This window comes from Bidens hawaiensis, unplaced genomic scaffold, assembly GCF_021521415.1.
Source record: "Bidens hawaiensis isolate Kalapana, Puna unplaced genomic scaffold, B.hawaiensis_p1.1 tig00012897_1, whole genome shotgun sequence".
In the NCBI taxonomy this organism is placed as follows: Eukaryota; Viridiplantae; Streptophyta; class Magnoliopsida; order Asterales; family Asteraceae; genus Bidens; species Bidens hawaiensis.
Genome location: NW_027492076.1, coordinates 455,687 through 476,531, shown reverse-complemented (window position 1 = coordinate 476,531; position 20,845 = coordinate 455,687).

The window sequence follows — 20,845 nt, the reverse complement described above, 5'->3', positions numbered from 1 at the left end:
TTATAACACAAACTAGATTTGAGTGGGTGCCTACGCTCCCCCTGACCCAACACTGGATCCGCCCCTGGTGTTCAGGTTGAGTTTTCCAACAAAAATGTTTGTCCGGCGACCAGAGACTAACGTAGTTAAGCTTCCGTTAGTCGCGGTTTATTGGAAACAAATGTGTTAAAAGATGAGATCATCAGCAGCCAAACCGTTAATTAAGTCCATAATTAGGATAATTTAAATCCACTTTTTCTAAATATGAATCAAAAATCAACAAGCATTATACCTGCACGAAAAAAACTCAAAATATTTCAATAGCCGACTCAATCACGTAAAAAAGTTAGATGGTCTAACTTAACTCAAAGCAATTTTAATGATTCGACCCTTTAATGATTCGACCCAAGTTAAATCTCTTTTAATAAATATATGAAGATAAAAAAACTAGTTGAACAAAATTGATTTTTTTAACATCTTTTATTAAACCCGACAAATTAAAAAGAAGCTAGGCCAACAAAATAAAAACGTAAATTAAAAAGAAAAAATACACTAATTTTTACAACTTAACGCCTCAAAGGAAGAACTATTTTTTATCTAAAGAAATACCAAAGATTAAACGTCTTCAATCAACTTATAAACCATTATCTTGTTCCTTTTAAAATGAAACTCACTCTCCACCTTTCAAATACATTAACTGACAATCCCTTAAAAAATACCTTTGTTTTATTGCATAACGAGGCTTTTTTGTGAATTGCGAGTAGGTTTTTGGGTAGTCACCATGTAACTTGAAAAAATGGCTCGTATATTATATGTAGACACATGAGGTACTAAACTACTCATGATCAAACTTATTAAAGGGTTAGGCTAAATATACCTCTACTCGTACTTATTATATCTCATTCCTTGAACTTTGACTTCCTTCAACAATTTAATTTGACATATTACTACCCTCTAACATTTTTTAAATTTTATGGTATCTCTTTAAAAGTTTTATTTTTATTTTTTTATTTCTACAATGTTTTGTTTTTAGTTTTTTCTGCCTCTCTCCTTTTGTGTTTACTGTCATTGATCATAATACTATTTATTATTATCATTGTTGATGCATTATTATATTTATAAAACTATATATAAATATGTGTGTGTGTGAGAGTTTGATAATGATATTAGTACTATTAAAAATTAATATATATATATATATATATTAATAATATTAACAATGATAATAATAAAAATAATTAATAATAACAAAATAGTTTTTGATTTGATATATTTAGTGGAGACTATTAAGTGAAACAAAATATTGGATAGACTAATTTATAAGTAAATAATGTTAGGGTTAAATGGTAATTGTTTTGGAAGGTTCAATAGCGGTGTACATTTAATAAAAACCGTATAAAATGATACGTTTAGCAACACTCTTATTGAAAGATGGCGGAAAAGGTGATTGTCTTATTCGAGAACTGTAATTTCTTGAAAGCCGAAAAAGGTGGTTGTCTTATTCGAGAACTGTAATTTCTTGAAACGTGTTAGGAGATACATGGGAGAGAAAAATAAATAAAATATAAAGATCATTTTTTTAATCAACGAGCTTTAGTTTAATTTGTCAATTAGAGGTGAAGATTTGTAATTGAGATTGGAAGGTCTCAAGTTTAAATCCATTTCAACTGAGTTTTATCGCAGTTGGCATTCAAACGACGGGTATTCTCCAGAACAGAAGATGGTGGACTTAGGTTACCGAGCGTTTTCTGCGATCACAGATGTATGATGCCGTCTTTTGCTATTGGGTTGCCCCGGGTAATCGAACTTTATTCGTTATGTCGATAAAAAAAATTATTTACTTTTTAGAAGACTAAACTATTATTTATTATTATTTTTTTTGTCGTTGTGGCTTGGTAACTTTGTTGCTTACATCCAATTTTCGTTTACCCCTTGCGCACACTATGGTCTCATTTTTTTTGTTAATCCGGTCCAACAAACTAGCACCGCTAGTTGTGTTCTATAAGAAAAAAAACTCCTACATTTTTTTTATTTCAAAAATTTTAAAACTAAAAGTACGATTTATTTTGGTTTACATGTACATGCAACATAAACCAAAATTAAATCTTTTTTTCTTTTTAAAATGGGTAACTTAAGCACCCAATAATTCTACTTTTAAATTTACACATTTATCTACAATGGACTTGAACCCTCAAATCATCTCCGAAGACATATGACTACTTACACATATTGATACCATCATAATAGAAAATGCCATTGGACTAAAGCACTTTAGTATATATTTAGGTTGCTACCAATGCAAATCTTTAGAATCATCTTATCTCTTATCAACTGTCGATTTAGGTTTAGTAGACAAATGCAAGAGAAAAAGGTATGTACCTTTCAACGAATATTACGTCAAACCCATACTCAATATTCTCAAATCTAGAAGCCTTTTTACATGAGAATCAAATGCGCATAAATTTGGTACCATAGATATTTTACAAGATTTTTATATTTTATTTTCCCGTCACACACTCATCACAATGTCGACAAGAGATGCTATATCGATGGACCGATAGGGGCGTCCTTAGTTAGTTTGGTTTATATATGACTTAAAACTGAATTTATAGCTGATGTTTTGATATTTAGATCTTTATAGCCGACTGGTTTTAATTATAAATAGACTTAAGTTACGAGAAGATGGTTTTGGCCTTTCACAATTCAAGCTTATTCAAGTTAGGGTTATTCAAAAAGTTTGTGGCTCGTGACTCATTAAAAAAATACTTGGCTTGAAAAACACGAGTTTAAACGGATCTAGCTCGGCTCGGCTCGTGGCTCGGTATTGGCTCGGCTCACTGGTTATTTAGATTAAACCGTAAATTTTATTATAATAATAATAGTATACCAAAATAAGTAGAAAAAAAAAGCTAAAAATAATACATATATTATATCACTCGATTTTTAAAACATTAAAATCATAATAAAGAAATAAATAATTAAATAAATAAAACATATGACGTTACAAATTTTCTAGTTTATAAATTTTATATAAAGTAATGTTAAAAATTTTGTTTTTGTTATTTATATACCAATATCGATAAAAATAAATAAATAATTATTTTAAGATAAAAATTTAAGGAGTCGGCTCGAGTTTTAAATGAGCCGAGCTCAACTCAAGCTTGATTTTTCAGCTCGATCCAGCCCATTTAAGTTTGAACTCGAGATCGCCCTGGGCTAGCTCGAGCTTGGCTTCATTACAGCCCTAATTCCAATTAGCAAGCTTGAGTAGATATTGGTTAAGATAAAACGACGATATAAGAGGCATTTTATTCATTTAACCTTTATCTTTCAACAATAGAAAATAATAAGACTATAATTGAACAAACACAGCCAAGATCTCAAATAGAGACTCAAATATATTTCAGCAATTAAATTAAAAAGGCAATTCCTTAATTGTTTTGTTTTCTAGTAACTAGTGTTTTACCTGGCTTAGCGAACAATTGGAGTCTGCTTATGTATCTGTTGCATAGCGACAGTGCACTGATATGGATTTGGTTGGCATGGGTTGAAAGCAAACTCCCTACGCAAATGCTAGTAGGTCCATTGCTTTAGTTGTTTATTCTTCTTCTTGAAATATTCCTAGCTTCTATCTGGAGTGGGTATAAGTTATGTGAACATCGGCATCTATCCAATCAATCAATGTATTTGGAATTTATTCTCACTACAATTATTCGATATATACTTCATTATCAATCATTCTGTGGTGTCTTCGAGTGCGTATTTCAAAAGCTTTAACCATCTTTCTTTTGTGTTTTTCTTCCAACTAGTATCTAATAAAGTATGTAACGTTAATTGCTCTATGTATTAGTCAAATGAGTTAAAATCGACGCGTTGAAAACTATATTGGTGATTGAACCAGACGTTCTAGTAGTTCATTGGTCGGATCAATTGATCAAGACTAAAAAGTTGTAAGACTCTGTAAATAGTAGTTCTAAAAAATATTTTTATTTTATGAAAGAAATCAATATTATATTATTATGTTGTTTAAAAATTAAAAATTAAAAAATAAATATAAAGGGAGAATCTATAAGCTACATATCTGGAAAATACAACACTAACTTCTTTTTAATTAGTTATCAAACATTTACGCATGTATATGATAGTTCCCAAGGTCAAATGTTAGAATCTAAAAGAAATTCCACTAAAAAAATTGCTCAAAATCGATAAATTCGTAAATAAGGTAACACAACGCCCTATAGAGTATAATAATAATAATAATAATAATAATAATAATAATAATAATAATTGATCAAGCTTAATGAAATGAGGAATCTTATTTCTAAAAATCCTAATTATGTTTGATTACTACTATTACCTTTACCCAACAAATTATAATTATCTCAACTTTAGCATGGAATCATAGTTTAATAATCACCATATAAAAAATAATTACAATTTTTTTTATTTTATTAGAACAACGGCTTTCTTGTATTTAGGTCGCCGGACTCTCCAAATTTGGAGAGCGTCGTTGCCACACTGACTAGACTATATTGTCTTAATCGTGTCAACACCGGCTTCAGAGTTTGGTTTAAACGTTCCCCTGAGAAACCATACCACCAGCTTCCACTTGACAGTCGTTATGCCACCATAAGAGCAGAATTCTCTGGTGTAACACACGGTGGGACGAAAACCCGAGTGAGCTTAGGGTTCAAACTGACAACCTTTGCACAAGGTCTAACTCAAATCATTCATTACCAATATTCATCTAAAGTGGCACAAGAGGTATTCGAGCTTAGGTCTCGATTGGAGAACCCAAACCTCTTACCATTAGCCCAGAACTGGAGGATAAAAATAATTACAATTATAAGTTACTAGAAGGCTCTTACTTTTTATGAAATACTTAAACAGAGTAAAATTCGTAAAGAATATACATTTTATTATTATATATAATAAAGGAGATCTTTAGCGACGTAGTTGACTTTTTTTGCTTTTTGTTTTTTTTATATTTGTGTCGGTTCATTGCCGTAAAACGCGAGTTCTTTTATCATTGATAACATCAAATGATTCCAGCCGAATTTGCTTCAGCTTGTGGTCGCAACGTGGTTTTTTTCTCGTGAGTTTTTTTTTGTCCGTCGATTCCGAACAAATTCGCATCAGTTGCGGCCGCAACGTGCGTATATTTTTTGTTTTCGCCACAGTTTTTTTTATTAATTTTGGGCGTGAATGAATTAGCTTATTACTTTAATTTTGGTACTGTAACCTGATAACAACCGAACACATGTTAGTTGACCACCATAATGCGTGGTTTTCTTTGTACGATTTAGTATCGACAACGTCGATTCCGACCCAATTCGCATCAGTTTGCAAACGCAACACGCAATTTTTTACCGCATTTCTTTCGTCCCTTGATTTCGGAATCAATGAATTCGAAATCAATTCGTTCGCAACTACATGTGTTTTTTATTTGCCGCATTTTTTTATATCTTAAATACGTTAAATTGTTGTATTTAGGTGAGGATGACTTTATGTTTGCTTTACTTTGGACGCCATAACCAGATACCAACCGAAGTGTTTTCGATTCATCATCACAACACACGGTTTTTGTTATGTTAATTTGTTGTATTTGGTCATTAATTTTTTAAAGTTTATGTTCTGTTTCGTAGCCTGGCACCGATCGAATTCATCTCAACTCACAGCAGCACCACACGATTTGATAAGTTGTACAACTGCTAATAACATCAACCCGGCGCGTTTGCGCCAGGAATTTACTTAGTATTAGATAATTGAAAATTTTGATGCCACAAAAGTTTTTTAAGGTTATAAGTTTGACTATTTAGTTAATTACTTTCAAGATTTATTCAAATTGTTGAGTTGGGTTGATGGTTGATGGAATGTTTCTTAATTCTTGATTTACTAATCAACCCAATTTAGGTCCTCATTTTGTCTAAAGAAAAAAATAAATCAAGATTTAGTTTTTTGCTATTTTTTTTTTCTTTGGTTGGTTGGAGATTAGAATTCGTTCTATTAATATTTCTTTTGTTTCTTTTATGTTTTATATCATTTATTATTATTATTATTATTTTCTTTTACTATGACAATTTTATAAAATTACTATCTGGGTTTATTTTCGATACTGTAGCGAACATATTCAATACTGACCGAATTCGCGTCGATTCGACACCGTAACACCCGGTTTTACCGGCTGAATAAGCGTTGTTTTAAATATGTTATTTTTTTGTATCCGAACGAACTCGCGTCGCTGAGCCGCCGCAAAGCGCGGTTTATACCTAGTTTATGAAATAAAAAGTAAAGGACCTGATTATACATACGTAAACTTCCAAAGTCAGCTAGGAATTTCGAAACTTAAAATTTTGTTGTTAATCTAATTTAGAAATATATTATGGGGATGTCAACTTGGTTGAACACTTGGGGGAACTTATTGATATGGACTTTGGGAATATTAAATAACTACTTCACGTACATCTATTTTTCCATATGATACGATTATCTATGATTATCTACGTTTCATTTCACCATTGATGCCGTAACTTACAAAAGAATATGTTGTTCAACGTATATACAGTGAAGGACTCGGTAGTTTTCTCATTAGATGTTATCACTTGGTTTTGACTTTTTGGTAAGATTTGTATCAGGCAACATAATAAAAATATAATATCAAATCTATGATATTTTCTAAAAATACTTAGGTGTGTTCGTTTCACAGAATTCGTGGGAATTAAAAGGAATTGGAATTAAAATCCCATGACATGACGTGTTCGTTTCGTTGGAATTTGAATCTTAATTTCCTTTTGATGCTTTCGGTTGTCAAGGAATTGGAATTCAATTCCTTCAAATTCCGTTAAATGAAGGGATTCTAAATCCTTCCAAAATGTGGAGGATTTCAAGTGAATTCGTTGGAATCTTTTCTCAAGGTGTTTTTTTTTACGAGAACAACGAATAAAATACTTTGGTGTTTTTTTTGTTTTCGATTTATATTTTGAGTTATAAATTTTTTATTATTATTTTTAAATATTTTTTAGAAAGGTTTTTGATCTTAATAGAAAACCTCTAAAAAAAATCATTAAAAAATTCATAACACAAAATATAAATAAAAAATAAAAAATCTGAAAACACTAAAATGTTTCCGCCATTATTCTCGTTACAAAAAAAATTGATTCCAATTTCTTTGTCAAACGAACACACCAAGAATGGAATTGGATTTCAATTCCTTCAAATTCCAATTCCTATTGGAATATTCAGATTCCAAATCCTATTTCCTTCAATTCCAAATCCTATGCAAATTCCAATTCCAATTCCAATTCCAATTCCATTTTATTCCGTGAAACGAACGTGCCCTTACTAAAAAAATCGTTAACATCTTTTTAACGACTAATTTGGATCACTGACCCACCTGATTATCTTCATTCTCCGAGTATCGGGGACCACCCATCAGAACAAAACCCACCGTAAAAAATCATTAACATATATTATTTAACATTTAATAGAATTACAAAAAATCATTAACATATATTATTTAATATTTAATAGAATTACGCCATTAAAAATGCATAAAAATGAAATCACTAACATCTATTATTAAATAGTGATGTATTTTTATGTATTTCTAGAAATATTACAAGAATCGATTTTTAATATAGGTGTAACGACTAACGAGCATTTACATTACGCAAATATTTGCAATTTTTTTTACTATTCATGTTGCAATGTAAACGTTTGTTGTTACATCTATTTTAAAAATCTATCAACGTAAAATTTTTTAGATGTAACTTACCTATCATATATATGAAACTACTTTTTTAAAATATTGTCAAAGTGAAGTTTTTTTAAGTTCTTACAACTCAAGTAAATTAATATATATGGGAGAAATTTAGAATGAAAACCCGCATTAGTTGAGAAAACCACAAAAATCCATTATGCACAACACATCTTACAACAAAATTTGAATTGTTTGATTGTAATTAAAAAGTGAAAAAAAAATCTAACAGTGATTTATAATTGTCTCTTTCCTTGAAACGAATGCGCAACTCTTATATAACAATTAACTGCATACTTTTTTTGTATTAAATAAAATCATATATATTACATATTAGGGAAAAAAAACTCATTGTTACATAGGGTTTTCATAACTCAAGTAGGTTTTCATGATAACCTGTGTGCGCGCGCGTGCGCAATGGGTGGAAACCTCCGGGTCCCTTAAAGCTTTGCCCTTGTGTGTGTACGCCTAAAAGTCACCTTTTTATACTATGGACGTGTAAGTTAAACTTTTGTTATAAGGCAAAGGAAATTCTAATGGACCTGTAAGTAGCACGAGTGCCAAGATCGAAGCTAAACATACATGTTGGATTCACCTCTTCATAAAATGGGATACTTGTCATATGATTGTATAAATTACCAACAAGGTTAATCTTTTTTTTTCTTCTTTTTGTGAAAAATGTTTGGAACCACCCTAATACGTGGGTGAGTCTTTATGTGACTGATTGTTAACTGTCCATACTGAATCAGTTATGATGTATTTAAAACATAAAAATTCAGAATTGCCTCTCATATTACTTAGGTATTTTTAAATTGAATAATCTGGGACCATTTTTGTATATAAAGATTATAATAAAGTATTATATGCTGAAATATTATCATTCATTAAACTAAATTTTATAAATTAGGTGTTGCACGTTGAGCAGTTCAGTTGCTTATAACTATAAAAATGAACATGTTTGATTTTTAGATGATGGGTATGACAGATGACTTGATAATACAAGATTATTACGAGACACATGTAACTAGAATATTGTTCAAAAAAAAAAAAGGAGACCACCAAATCGTTCCATTTAACCAAATCAATAAATTGTTCTCTTGTTTTTCGCATACCCTTCACCACCTTTTTTTTCCACGAATGATATCGATGTTATATTGCGCTTGCGAGTTTATCTCTGAAAGTGTAACTACTTCTTGGTTGCGTACTCCGGGAGACAGACATATTACTAGGTGAATACGTGAAATTGGTTTTAAGATATTCGTGTCAAACACAATTTTTCAGTTAAATATGACGTATCTCTATTTGTCCATTCTTACGGTTGCAAGTACTAGTTTGAATTTGATTACACTTATTCAATATTTATTTTATACTTGTAGCAATATGTTCCGTGTAATGCATCTTATTGTTTCACACAAAATAAACAACGTACGTATCTTTATTTTTAGAAACAACAATAGACTTTTTAAATGTTGAACAACTAGATTTTTTAGAACGATTAACTCACACACCTAGTAATCATACTTCTAGCTTTTGTCCACCTAGTAAGGAACACCACTATCACCTATTGGTATCATTAGACTAGAAGCCCGAACAAGTGTAAGACGTATTACTTCTTTTCAGGATATTCTCTTTTTGTTTACCTTTCACACTAAACTTAGGGGGAAAAAATATTTCTTATTTCTTCTAAATTTTCAATTCCTCTTTATATCATTTGTCAATTGTCACATACCCTTTATTCAAATAAAACAAAGTTTATGACACATGTTAAAACTGTAATAATATGATTGCCAACTTATATATGGCTTGAAGGCAAGACACATACCCCAAGTTCCATCTCCACTTTTGACCATAACAATTGGTGAAGACATGGAGTAGTGTTATGTCTGGTATTACCTGCTTCCATCAAATCAATGTCATTATTTATTTGGTGGTTGTTTGATGGGCCTAGATGCCATGTCCACCGGTAAAGTGTTCTCAATCAATTGAATAGATGGCCAAGGGATCTTTGGGGTGACATTCCTTTAGGCATTGCCACTACATCAAAAAGAAAAAAAAATGCACCATCTGAATTTGTATTTACTTCCTCATTAGGCCACTTGACTCTTTCCCAAGGACATGTTTACTTAAACGGATTATTTGGGTCATCCAACGGTCATAGTTTCACTACAAATCAAAGAGCCCTTTAGCAGGGATGTGACCGATGATGGTTCATCAATCAAGGCAGTAGTCAGCATAAATCTGTTTGTGAAGGTTCATAAGGAAAAATGGCGTGGGTAAAGAATTCATTAACCGATTACCAATATTGTCCAAGATCGGATAGTTGTGGCATTATCACTGACCGCCAAGTGATAAATGCGTTACCAACTGAATAGTGTAGATTTCACCGATGGATTATTGACAAGTCCATCACCTACATATTAGGAATAGTTAGCAGTTGATAACGGATCAATGACCATAGGTGTGGATTTGACATGCATTTTCGACCTCGCATCCCATACACATAGTCAATTTTAATTTCAAGACAACCATTATAACAAACTAGCTTCAAACACATGATCACAAATGAATTATTTAATGACTCATTTTACATCTAAACCACTTGTTGCAACAAATCCTAGGTGCTATTCGCAAACACAATCGTTACATATAGATCGATAAAGAAAACTGTGAAAGTGGAAAGGTATCAAAGGTAATTATGGTAGAAATTTTCAACAAATCACCAATGTTTAGAAACTGCTACATTTATTGTCAACAAACAATGACTGAAATGCCTAAGAAAAATCACGTTCAGAATCTTATCTTAAAAAGTGTTGCATGACATTCTGTCACAAATAGCATGAACAACACTTGCAAATCACTCACAGATCACCGAGGAACTACTGATAGGAACTTAAAGAGGGGAGACGGAGTCGCCCCAGATTCCCCATATTCCCCAACTCAATTTCATATACAAAATGGAAAAACAATCATGTGAAAAACAATGAATTCTCCCCAATCTAGATAAAAAAACCATGAAGGAATTACCATCCTGAGAGTCTTTTTACCTGGTGCAGAATAGGTTTTTCCCATGTTTCACTCTATGCTCTCTAAACACATTTTAACTTTTTGAATTTTTGACTTATCCTTTGATGATCAGTTGCAAATCATAGAGGAGTAATTACCTATACGCTTTATAAAAGTATTTTAATAATCCAAAATATCACATATTGTTCGATAATTATCTATACTTATACTTTGACCAATAATAGTCCCAACGTTCACTTTTTTTGTCAGAAGCAATCCGGTAGCATAATCATCACAAATTTTACACTTAGTTTATATATGATTTATAATCGAATTAAACATTATATTTCTCCATTTCGTTCATAATCATTATTGTGAGTGAAATCGAGTATAATCAAGTATAAATATATGATAATTATGCTACCGAGATTGCGGTTGACAACAAAAGTGAAAGGTCAAACGATCATTGGTCAAAATGTAAATATAAATTATTATCAACCAATAGATGATAGTCTGATTAAAATACAATGGATTATGGCATAAAGTTATTTTTAGTGATTGACTCGGTTTGTTTTTTATGCATTTTTTCAATGATATTTATGTCTTGGTCTATTTGTTGGTAATTGTAAGGTCAACATACGGGGTGCTCTTGAGCAGATAAGATGATGCAGTTTGATGAAGAGAGATGCTTAGAGCCATTAATGCTAAGGGCCTAAGGCCAACACACGGGTCACTATATGACCATTATATCAGACCGGGGATCATAACATGACCCATTAATGCTAACCAAGGGGTCTAAAAACTATATCCTGAACAACTCAAGATTGTTTACAACTGCTGAGTCATTCAAGCTTTGGATACTATTGAATCTTGAACCACTTAGCTGATGTTATGACTGACAATGTATGACAGAAACCTGTTAACACGACATAAACGACACGGAGTTAAACAAGTTTTGGATTGAGCTTAATAGGTTTAGTGTGGTTAAATTAGTGTCCAAACAAATTATTGTTTAAACCATATTATATTTTTATTTTTCTAAAAAAAAAACTAAAATATACGGCATATGCTTTAGTTACTGTACGACCCGTACTTGGATTATTGTTTCAAATACGTTAAGGATTATGTATTAGTTAAGACTTTTATAAACTTTTGGTAACTTTTGCCTCACTATACATATGTATATAGATTGTGTCCCTAAATAGGTTGTGTTAGGTAACTTGTTTCTAAACAGGTTTGTGTTTAGAAAAAATCACAAGATTAGTTATCGTGTCATGTTCGTGTTTAACACCACATGCAATCATGTATTATCATGTCATGTCTTACATGTTATGCCAGCCCTACTTCATTAGAACCTCTATTGCATCTAATTATCGATTACGTCACTTCTTTAACTAATTTGTATACGTTTTCATGCGTTTTACAGTATTAGTATTCCTTATATTTCCAACTCGAGCATCGTTCCAAACAAAATTTTAAACAAAGACAATTCGTTAGTGCTAATACAAAAACATGTATTGTTGAGGCTTTAAAACGGTCGCAAGTTTGTCGCTATGGCTTAGAGACCAAATCTTTCTCTGTAAAAATCTTGTTGCTAACAGGTTTGTGACCATTTAGCGACTGAAATGATAACGACAAATTTAGGAGATCAAACGTAGCCACGCCAAATTCTCTAGGTTAGATTATAATACAAAGTAAACAAAAAATGAGAAGTGTGAAAAGCAATCTTGTTCGTTAATTTTAAATTTGAATGGTTGTGATTAATTTAAGAAGAAAATGACGATGTAAAGCAGATATTGAATATTCATATTTGTTTGACTTTCTCTCTACACATGTTAGACACATGTTAATTCCCCAATAATTTTAAAACGTCTATACTTTTTTCATACGACATTTAAAAAATCACCATAATAACAAACGTTTTTTTATTTTTAATATGAGTAACATATTGATATAAAAAAATAATTAGTGGGTTTTTATACATTGTATTATTGGTTGGTTATTGTGTTTATTTTTAATTAGGTTTCAACATTGTGTTATAGTTTATGGTCAGCGTGTTTTTCAATCGTTAATCATACTAAAGATAAAATTTAAAACAAAAATTAAGTCATTGTGTCTTTATGCTCATCATTTTGTCTCTTTTTTTTAATTGCGTCTTTATGCTCATCATTTTGTCTCTTTATGTTTTTCAATCATTGTGTTTTAGTCATTGTTCATTACATTCATTGTGTATTATATTCAGGTCATTGTGTATTATGTATTTACCATTGTATTTTACGTTTCACATCATTGTGAAATATATACACCATTGTGTTTTACGCTTTATTTTATTGTGTAATACGCGTTCATAATTGCGTTTTATGTATTAGATGTACTTTCTATTTTATCAATATATTTACATATCAGAATTACATGAAAGTGTTATTTCACTATTAAAATTTTCAAATTTCATCACTTAAAAAAACACAATAATGAGCATAAAGACACAGTGATAAATATATACAATGAGGAACATAAGACATAATGAAAAAAGACATAATCATGATTTTTTTTATAAAAAAATCATACTCGTATTAAAGATAAGGATAAAAAAACGTTTGTTATTACGGTGAACTTTTGAAAAAAATGTTGTACAAAAAAAATTATGGACGTTTTCAAATGATGGGAGAATTGATATGTGTCTTGCATGTGGCTAGATAAAATATGTGTTTTTCCCTTTATGTCCTTCTTCTTTTAGCCCCCACCTAACGCATGACAATCAATTATGGCTTCTCATCGTTTTTATTTTTGTTACACTTTGTAGAATAACTTAACCCAAATTCTCTATTGAACTTAGTGAACAATGGTTGACACCTTTTGCGATTAATACTATTTGAGACATACGGCAACGAGTTGTAACATTAGGACCGTTTGGTGACGTACATAAATCGGTTTGATTTTAATTTTTACAGAATTTTGATTTGGGTCATTTATGATAGATACAAAATCGGTTGCAAGTTTACGGTCAATTCTCATGTCACAAACCTGTCGTTAATACCCGTTTGGATGGCAAACCTACCCAAAACATCCTTGATGAGTAATGTGATGGGTATTTGGGTAGGTAACTTGGTATGCGATTAGTTTATTAATTTTCACATTACGGGAGAGATATACTATCAGGTGATACCAAGTTTGCTTACCCAAATACACATTAGTTTACCCGAGCCATACCTGTAAATTTTTTATTTATTTATTTTATTTTACTTTTTTGTCATTGGATGATACCATAAAGTATTGGGTTAGGTTATAATAAGATTATAAGAAATATGGTTTTTATATAAATGATAAGAAGTAATCTAGTCCGTTGATTTTGGACGTGGATGGTTGAGATTAGTTCATAGGTGAAATCAAATGTTGCATAAAGGGAATAGCATAATATGGATAACATTTGTTGCATTTCTCTTTCCACATGAAAGACACATGTCAATTTCCCATAATTTTAAAATGTTTATAATTTTTTATACGACATTTAAAAAAATCACCATAATAGAGTGTTTTTTTATCTTTTATATGAGTACCATATTGCTATATATAAAAAAAATTAGTGGGTTTTTTATAAATTTTGTTTTACAATAATTGCATTTTATAAAATTGTGTTTTATAAAATTGTGTTATACAGTTGCGTTTTTATAGTGTTTTCAATTGTGCTTTTTTCCAAGACTATTTTCTGGCAAAATTTTCCGGCAAAAATTCCCGGCGATTTTTCAGTCAAAAAATCTGACGAGTTTTTTGGCGAAATTTCCCAGCAACTTTCCCGGCGAGGTGGAGGCAGTGGGTGATGGTTGTGGTGGCGGTGGATGGTGGAGTGGTGGTGGTTGTAGAAGATTAGTGAAGATGTAAGTGGGTTTTTAAGATTAAAGCAGTGGACCAAAATACTCTCTTTCCTAGCATTTCTAGAAAAATCAAGCTTCTTATTTGAACTCAACCCATGAAGTACTAATCCACTAATTAGATTTTATATATCTAGTTTCTTTAAGTTAAAAAAATATATAAAAAAAAAGTAAAATAGTAGGAAATGTATTTCAAAATTCCGTCTAGTATTTTTAACAAACTAACAGGTATATCAGGTACCTGGTTATGCAATCGAATACGAAATATAACTTTACAATCAAATACGGGAATACATATATATATTAATACTCATCCCAAACCGGTCACGATGTGATGTTTATTTATTTGGAACAACAAACTACATCTTGTTACCAAATACCAATTCATCATTATAAAGCATGAGCGTATCGACTAGAACTAACTAGCATCATTGATCAATTAGGACATGTAGGACCCGTAATAACACTTGTGTAACGGGAGTTAGGGTTGGTACTCTGATCACCATTACACCCATCAAATCATAAGCATGATGATGACTACCAAATAAACCCGTTGAAAGTTGTATACAAGTGTTGGCGTGCATACACCTACGAACTGCTTCCTAACACGTTTTAAACTTTCAAGTAGTCAACAACGTTCCATGTGAGTTTGTAAGGGTTTTGTCACAATCATTGCACCTTTTTTTTTATCATGCGTAATGGGAAACTAGAAGTTTTCTGATATTTCGTTGATATATATTAAGTTAAATCATGAATATAAATATATTAAATAAATATTAGTTATTGACAATAATGTGATAAATAATTTTTTAAAGTGCACATAAATGGTCATTTAGATAAACACTAAGGGGACATGGATTAAATGTGAACATTATGATACAGAACCATATTATAAAAAGATATAAACTTGGGTAAGTGTTTCGTTTTTTTATTATGTATTAAACTTTTAAGTAATATTAGATGTTTAATGGTAGAACCCCTAGAATGGTGGGACTCAGAATGGGATTCTGGTGCGTTCGGTCCCGCCGAGAACATAACTCCAGGTGGTTTGGACATGAAGAAAGCCCTCCTATCAGAAAGGTCAAAGAACAAATTGATCCTATCAGGGTGGAGGATGGTAAAAGATGTGTGGAAACACCACCTCGTCCTCTTCTGGGCTGTATGTTTTCAGTTTTTACAACAGGTTATGAGGTTCGGTTTTACCATTTGGTTTTAAAACTTTTGGGCTGAAAAGAAAGTTGGCCCAAAATAAATAAATTTGGGCCTAAAACTTTTATTAACATACTTTATTTGTGGAGTTGTGTCCTTTCTTCTTTACTCATATTTCTTTTAGTTTATTTATTAATCCACTCCCATCCCCACGCACACAAAAACAAGATTTTTAAACGAGACTTTTTTATACGTTAATAATTTTTGAATAAAAACTACACCATAACACGAACATTTTATTCTTTTTAATTTGAGCATGACATTGCTATATTTTTTTAATTAAAAAAAAAAGAAACATGCATGCTACGTGATTGCTGTGTTTGTGCTCTCAATCTTATTGCGCAGGTACCCTTCTAGTATTGATATGTTGAGGACGATAAATACATGATCGGTTTTAGGTAATGATCGGTGATAAACATATAAAAACATTTGTATAGTGTTTTTTAATGTTTAGTGAGAAAATAAGATAGCTATGTAACTATCATACTGTTACATTTAATGACTCTCATTTAGGATGGAAGGTGCGGTGTTCGGTATGTACGAAATGGGCCAATGTGGCCCGTTAATACAGCTAGGAACACCACCTCATCTATGCCATTATCAACAAAAATGTTTCGCGATCGACAAAATTTTTGTTGTCTATTCACTAAGGGTTGGTACTACCAACTCCAGGGACTAAGGGATAACTCGATCGAGACCAATCTATAACTCCAAGTCACAAGAAATCAAAACCGTGCTAGAAACCACTCGTGGTCATGCAACAAACATCTAGGCAAGTGATGACACAAGATAAGTAGACTTCCTATCTCTCTTCATTCTCAAGGATGATAACTAGAATCCTATTGTGAGCTCGACCACAAATCAATCAAGACTACAAAGTACTCGATCTAACACGCAACCTTACCTGATGGAATACTAAATCATGTAGCTAAGAGCACACGGGATTCAAATCAACAAACAAGAGCATAAATCAGTACATAATTAACCTACAAGGGCCAAGATTTTCAATAGCAAATGGTCATGTGCACGTTAAAACCGAAAATAGTCAACATCAATATTCAATCATAGCTTAGCTAGTACAAGGAGATTAGTCACTCATAATCAAGAATGAAACAAACATTAATATTTGTTCATGTCATACACGGGTCAATAACTTGTTTATTCAAAATCAAAACAAAATAATTCAACTACTAGTCTACTAGCCTGCTAGCTTTGCTAGCGTGTTTAGATAAATTCTTTTGATGGCCGGACTTTTGAGGCCTGCTAAAAATAAGTCCAAAATTATTTCTTCTCAATTCTTCTTGACGGCAGTGGGCTGGGCTCTCCTCTTCTCCTTTCAAATGGGCTTGTAAATTTTGCGCTACTCCATCTCCATGGGACGGTAGCCAACTCTTTTCATTAATGTTTGGTTAATTGGTTCTTGGGCCCAATTAGTATTCGAAACTACCTTTTGTCGAAAAGACAAATATTGGTGGAAATTACACTTCTAAACAGGGGGCGAATATATTAGAAATTAATATTAAGGTCTTACATAAAAAAATAATAGTTTTTACTAAATAAAGATTATAAATCCTAAAAAAACAATAATAAGTTATTTTAGTTAGTTTAATGGACTATCAAAATCATATATTACAACTTCTAAGCTCAAAAATATTACTAAAAATATATGGGTTATATATATATATATATATATATATATATATATATATATATATATAAAAGTTTTGATCCCAAAATGGAGGCGGAGCTCGGAACTCCTCACCCCTTTAAAGTTCCGCACTTCCGCCCATGACCAAGCAAAAGCAAAGGGCAAACACCAACACGAACGACTTACAAGTGAATCACCATTACAAACAACTTGCAACATACTAAAAAAAATTGCACCAATCTTTATGAGCGCATATGTTGTTTAATCAACATATGTGCCGCATATGTTATGCAGCCTGTATGTTATACGCCGAATAACATATGCGTCACATATTTATGTGCATATATATAGGCAGTGGCGGATCTTAAGCATTTAGTATGGATGGGCCGAAAGTCACAACAATCAAATATTTTTTCCTATTTCTAAGTATCGGGTTGGTAATCCGGTTCGGGTCAGGTCAAACAATAATTCCAAACCTTAACATACCAAATTGAAAGAAATACAAAATGGTGAATGCAAATTACCGAATTTGGTCTTTGCTTGCTTCCGTTGACTGTTTCAATTAATCGATTTCACTCCCACGCGAGTCAGTTCCGAACTTCAGGTCTCAACAGACAATGACAATGCCTAATCAATCAATCGATTTCACATCCAAAACGATTTCATCAATTCACTTGCTTGCTTTTCAGCTTCTGTTTTGACTTATGTGCCAAACCTCATAAGTCAGTAAGTCACACAACGGCCATCGCACAATGAAACCTCCATTTGTTGTTGTGTTCAAACATGAACCATATGTTAGGGTTGGATTTTGGGCTTAATGTGTAGTTTTTTTGTTTAAAGTGTATTTGGGTTTGGGGTTGGTCTTATGGAATTTTATTTCTTAGCCTTTCTTTCTTTATCTTTACGTTTATTTCGTAAACATTTCTGATCTTTGGTTTTAAACAAACTTTACATTCATAAAAATTCAAGGCTGGCCCGGACTCAAATAATATGGATGGGCCAGACTCAAATAACTTGGCTAGGCGGGACTCAATACATGATGAGGCCGCGACCTGGTTTGGCCCGGACTCAATACCTGACGAGACTCAATTACTTGGCTAGGCCGGACTTTATATAATTTCTTGATTTTTCGAAAAAAAGACATTACCGAGAGAAAAACGTGATGGGGCCGTCGGTATTTTGTTCACTTATCCGCAGCAAAGAACACTATGTACGCACTAAGTTGTCGGACAGAGTGAATGTGATGCTTTGGGATTCTGTCGCAAATGAGATTATTCGCGGCCATCTTTCCGACGGCTGTTTACCGACAAGTTTCCGACGGTTTACGGGTGATACATTATTTTGTAAGTAGTAAATAACTAAATATATGTTAAGAAAAAGGGTAAATGGAAACTATAATTACAAAAGATTGCTAATGAGAAGAAGTACATCTACAATCACAAATTAAGAGGCTGATCATCACTAATAGAAACTATAATTACAAAAGATTTACTTATCTTGTTAATGGTTAATATGCGCCATATATCTTTTACTCTTTACAATGATAATTAATCTACACATTATGATTAAAATATTGACTAAAGACATATGCACCATCCTTCTTTGGACACTAATGCAGCATAAAGTCAAATATCTAATCTCCTAAACCATAAAACCTCAAACTAAACCTTCCCATCAGCAGAAGGAAGACTCCGAGCCGTTTGATCAACCGTTGTGTCCACTTTCTTTTCCGAATTGGTCCCTCGAGATGGAGCCGAAGACGGGGTCGGGAACTTCTTGGGAAGCATTTGTTGCCAGTTAATATATTTTGGGAACCTTGATGTAGCCTCAGAGAAAGCAAGAAATGTAATAAGAATAATAAGGAGAAACTTGCGCCGCAAGGAACCAACCGCCATTGTGAATGACTGAGTGATTGATGTATGCTGGCTTGAACACTAGATGATGGTCTGGTTTTAGATAGGTTCTGTGGAAGCAGACAATGAGAGGGTTTTGTGAAGAATGACAACTAGAGTGTTTTAGAAAAGGTGTGACAGTGGCAGACAGTTTGGATATTTTAAAGCCTAGAAACAGTTGAAGTGTGTGTTGTATGCTGCATATTTAATCAAAAAGGGAAAAGGGGTGTGGTGTGGCTGCTTTGTTTAGCAACTCAAGGAATCATTGTGAGCCACAGGACTACTGGTGGGGCAAATCTTTGGGTGTCAGGCTTTGTTAAAGAGAGACAATTACTACACCCACCCACTTGGATGATTCTTAGAAGTTAAAACTGTTTGCAAACCATCATAGCTTTTGCAAGAGGCTAGATTTTGTTAATCAATATTATCTTCTCTGTATAAAACTTAATATCATACCCGGTCTCATATCCGTTAGTGTGGTACACCGATAAATGAGGTTACGAGTTTTCTCAAGTGTATCGGGGATACATACTTGGGTGGTTAAAATTTAGGAGTGAAATTTCTATTATCGAAGTTTGATTTCAAACTCACCCCAAAAGCCGATTTGAAATACAAATATTAATATATAATTATAACGTTTTTGTGTTTTTTAATAATTTGAGTTTTAGTAACTTTAAAATGTTATTTATTATCATTCTTAAGCTTACATAATGTATTGATATTTATAAGTTTTTTTTACATATAAACCAGTATGAGAGATACAGAGCTGATTCAAGAGTTAGCAGACTCATACCTTAACCAACTACACCGGGGTAAAATGGGGCAAAAATGGACCAACTTAAAATGTGGCATAACTTGGCCTGCAAGGAGTTGCGTGCCCATAATCGGCCAGTGAAAATGTCTCGATGAGCCATGTGACAATCAAGCATCTATGGTTAACCATGCATGAATATAATATGGATGTACCTTTATCGAAAAGATTATAGGAACATGTTGTAGTTTTTCTTGAACGTTTTTAAAATGCAAAAAGGGAAGTCTGCAAAGCTTTTTCCTGGTTAAATCAGCATAATTTCCTTTCGAAACTGTCAAGAGTCAATGCCTCTATATGATTAATATTACTTAAGATATAGTTTTATAAGTCTGCAAACTTAATATTTTAATTCAAAGCTTTCGCTGATGTCATTTTAGGGTGGCACTTTCTTTTTCTCATTTTATGTGATATTTAAATGGATTGGAAGGATTGTTTAATCATATATATCCCGTTGTTTAAAAAATCATTATTTAATTAATTATCAAAACATTATTCCGGAGGCTTACTTTTAGAACATACTAATATTAAAATAAAAAAAAAACAGAAGTGCGAAAACAAAATATATGTAACGAATGTGTACTATAGGGTGTAAAGTTCGTATTCGTTAACATTATTATGACTTTAATACTAAGACACCTCTAAGGCTGCTTGATCCAGTTAAGTCCGACAAAAATTACA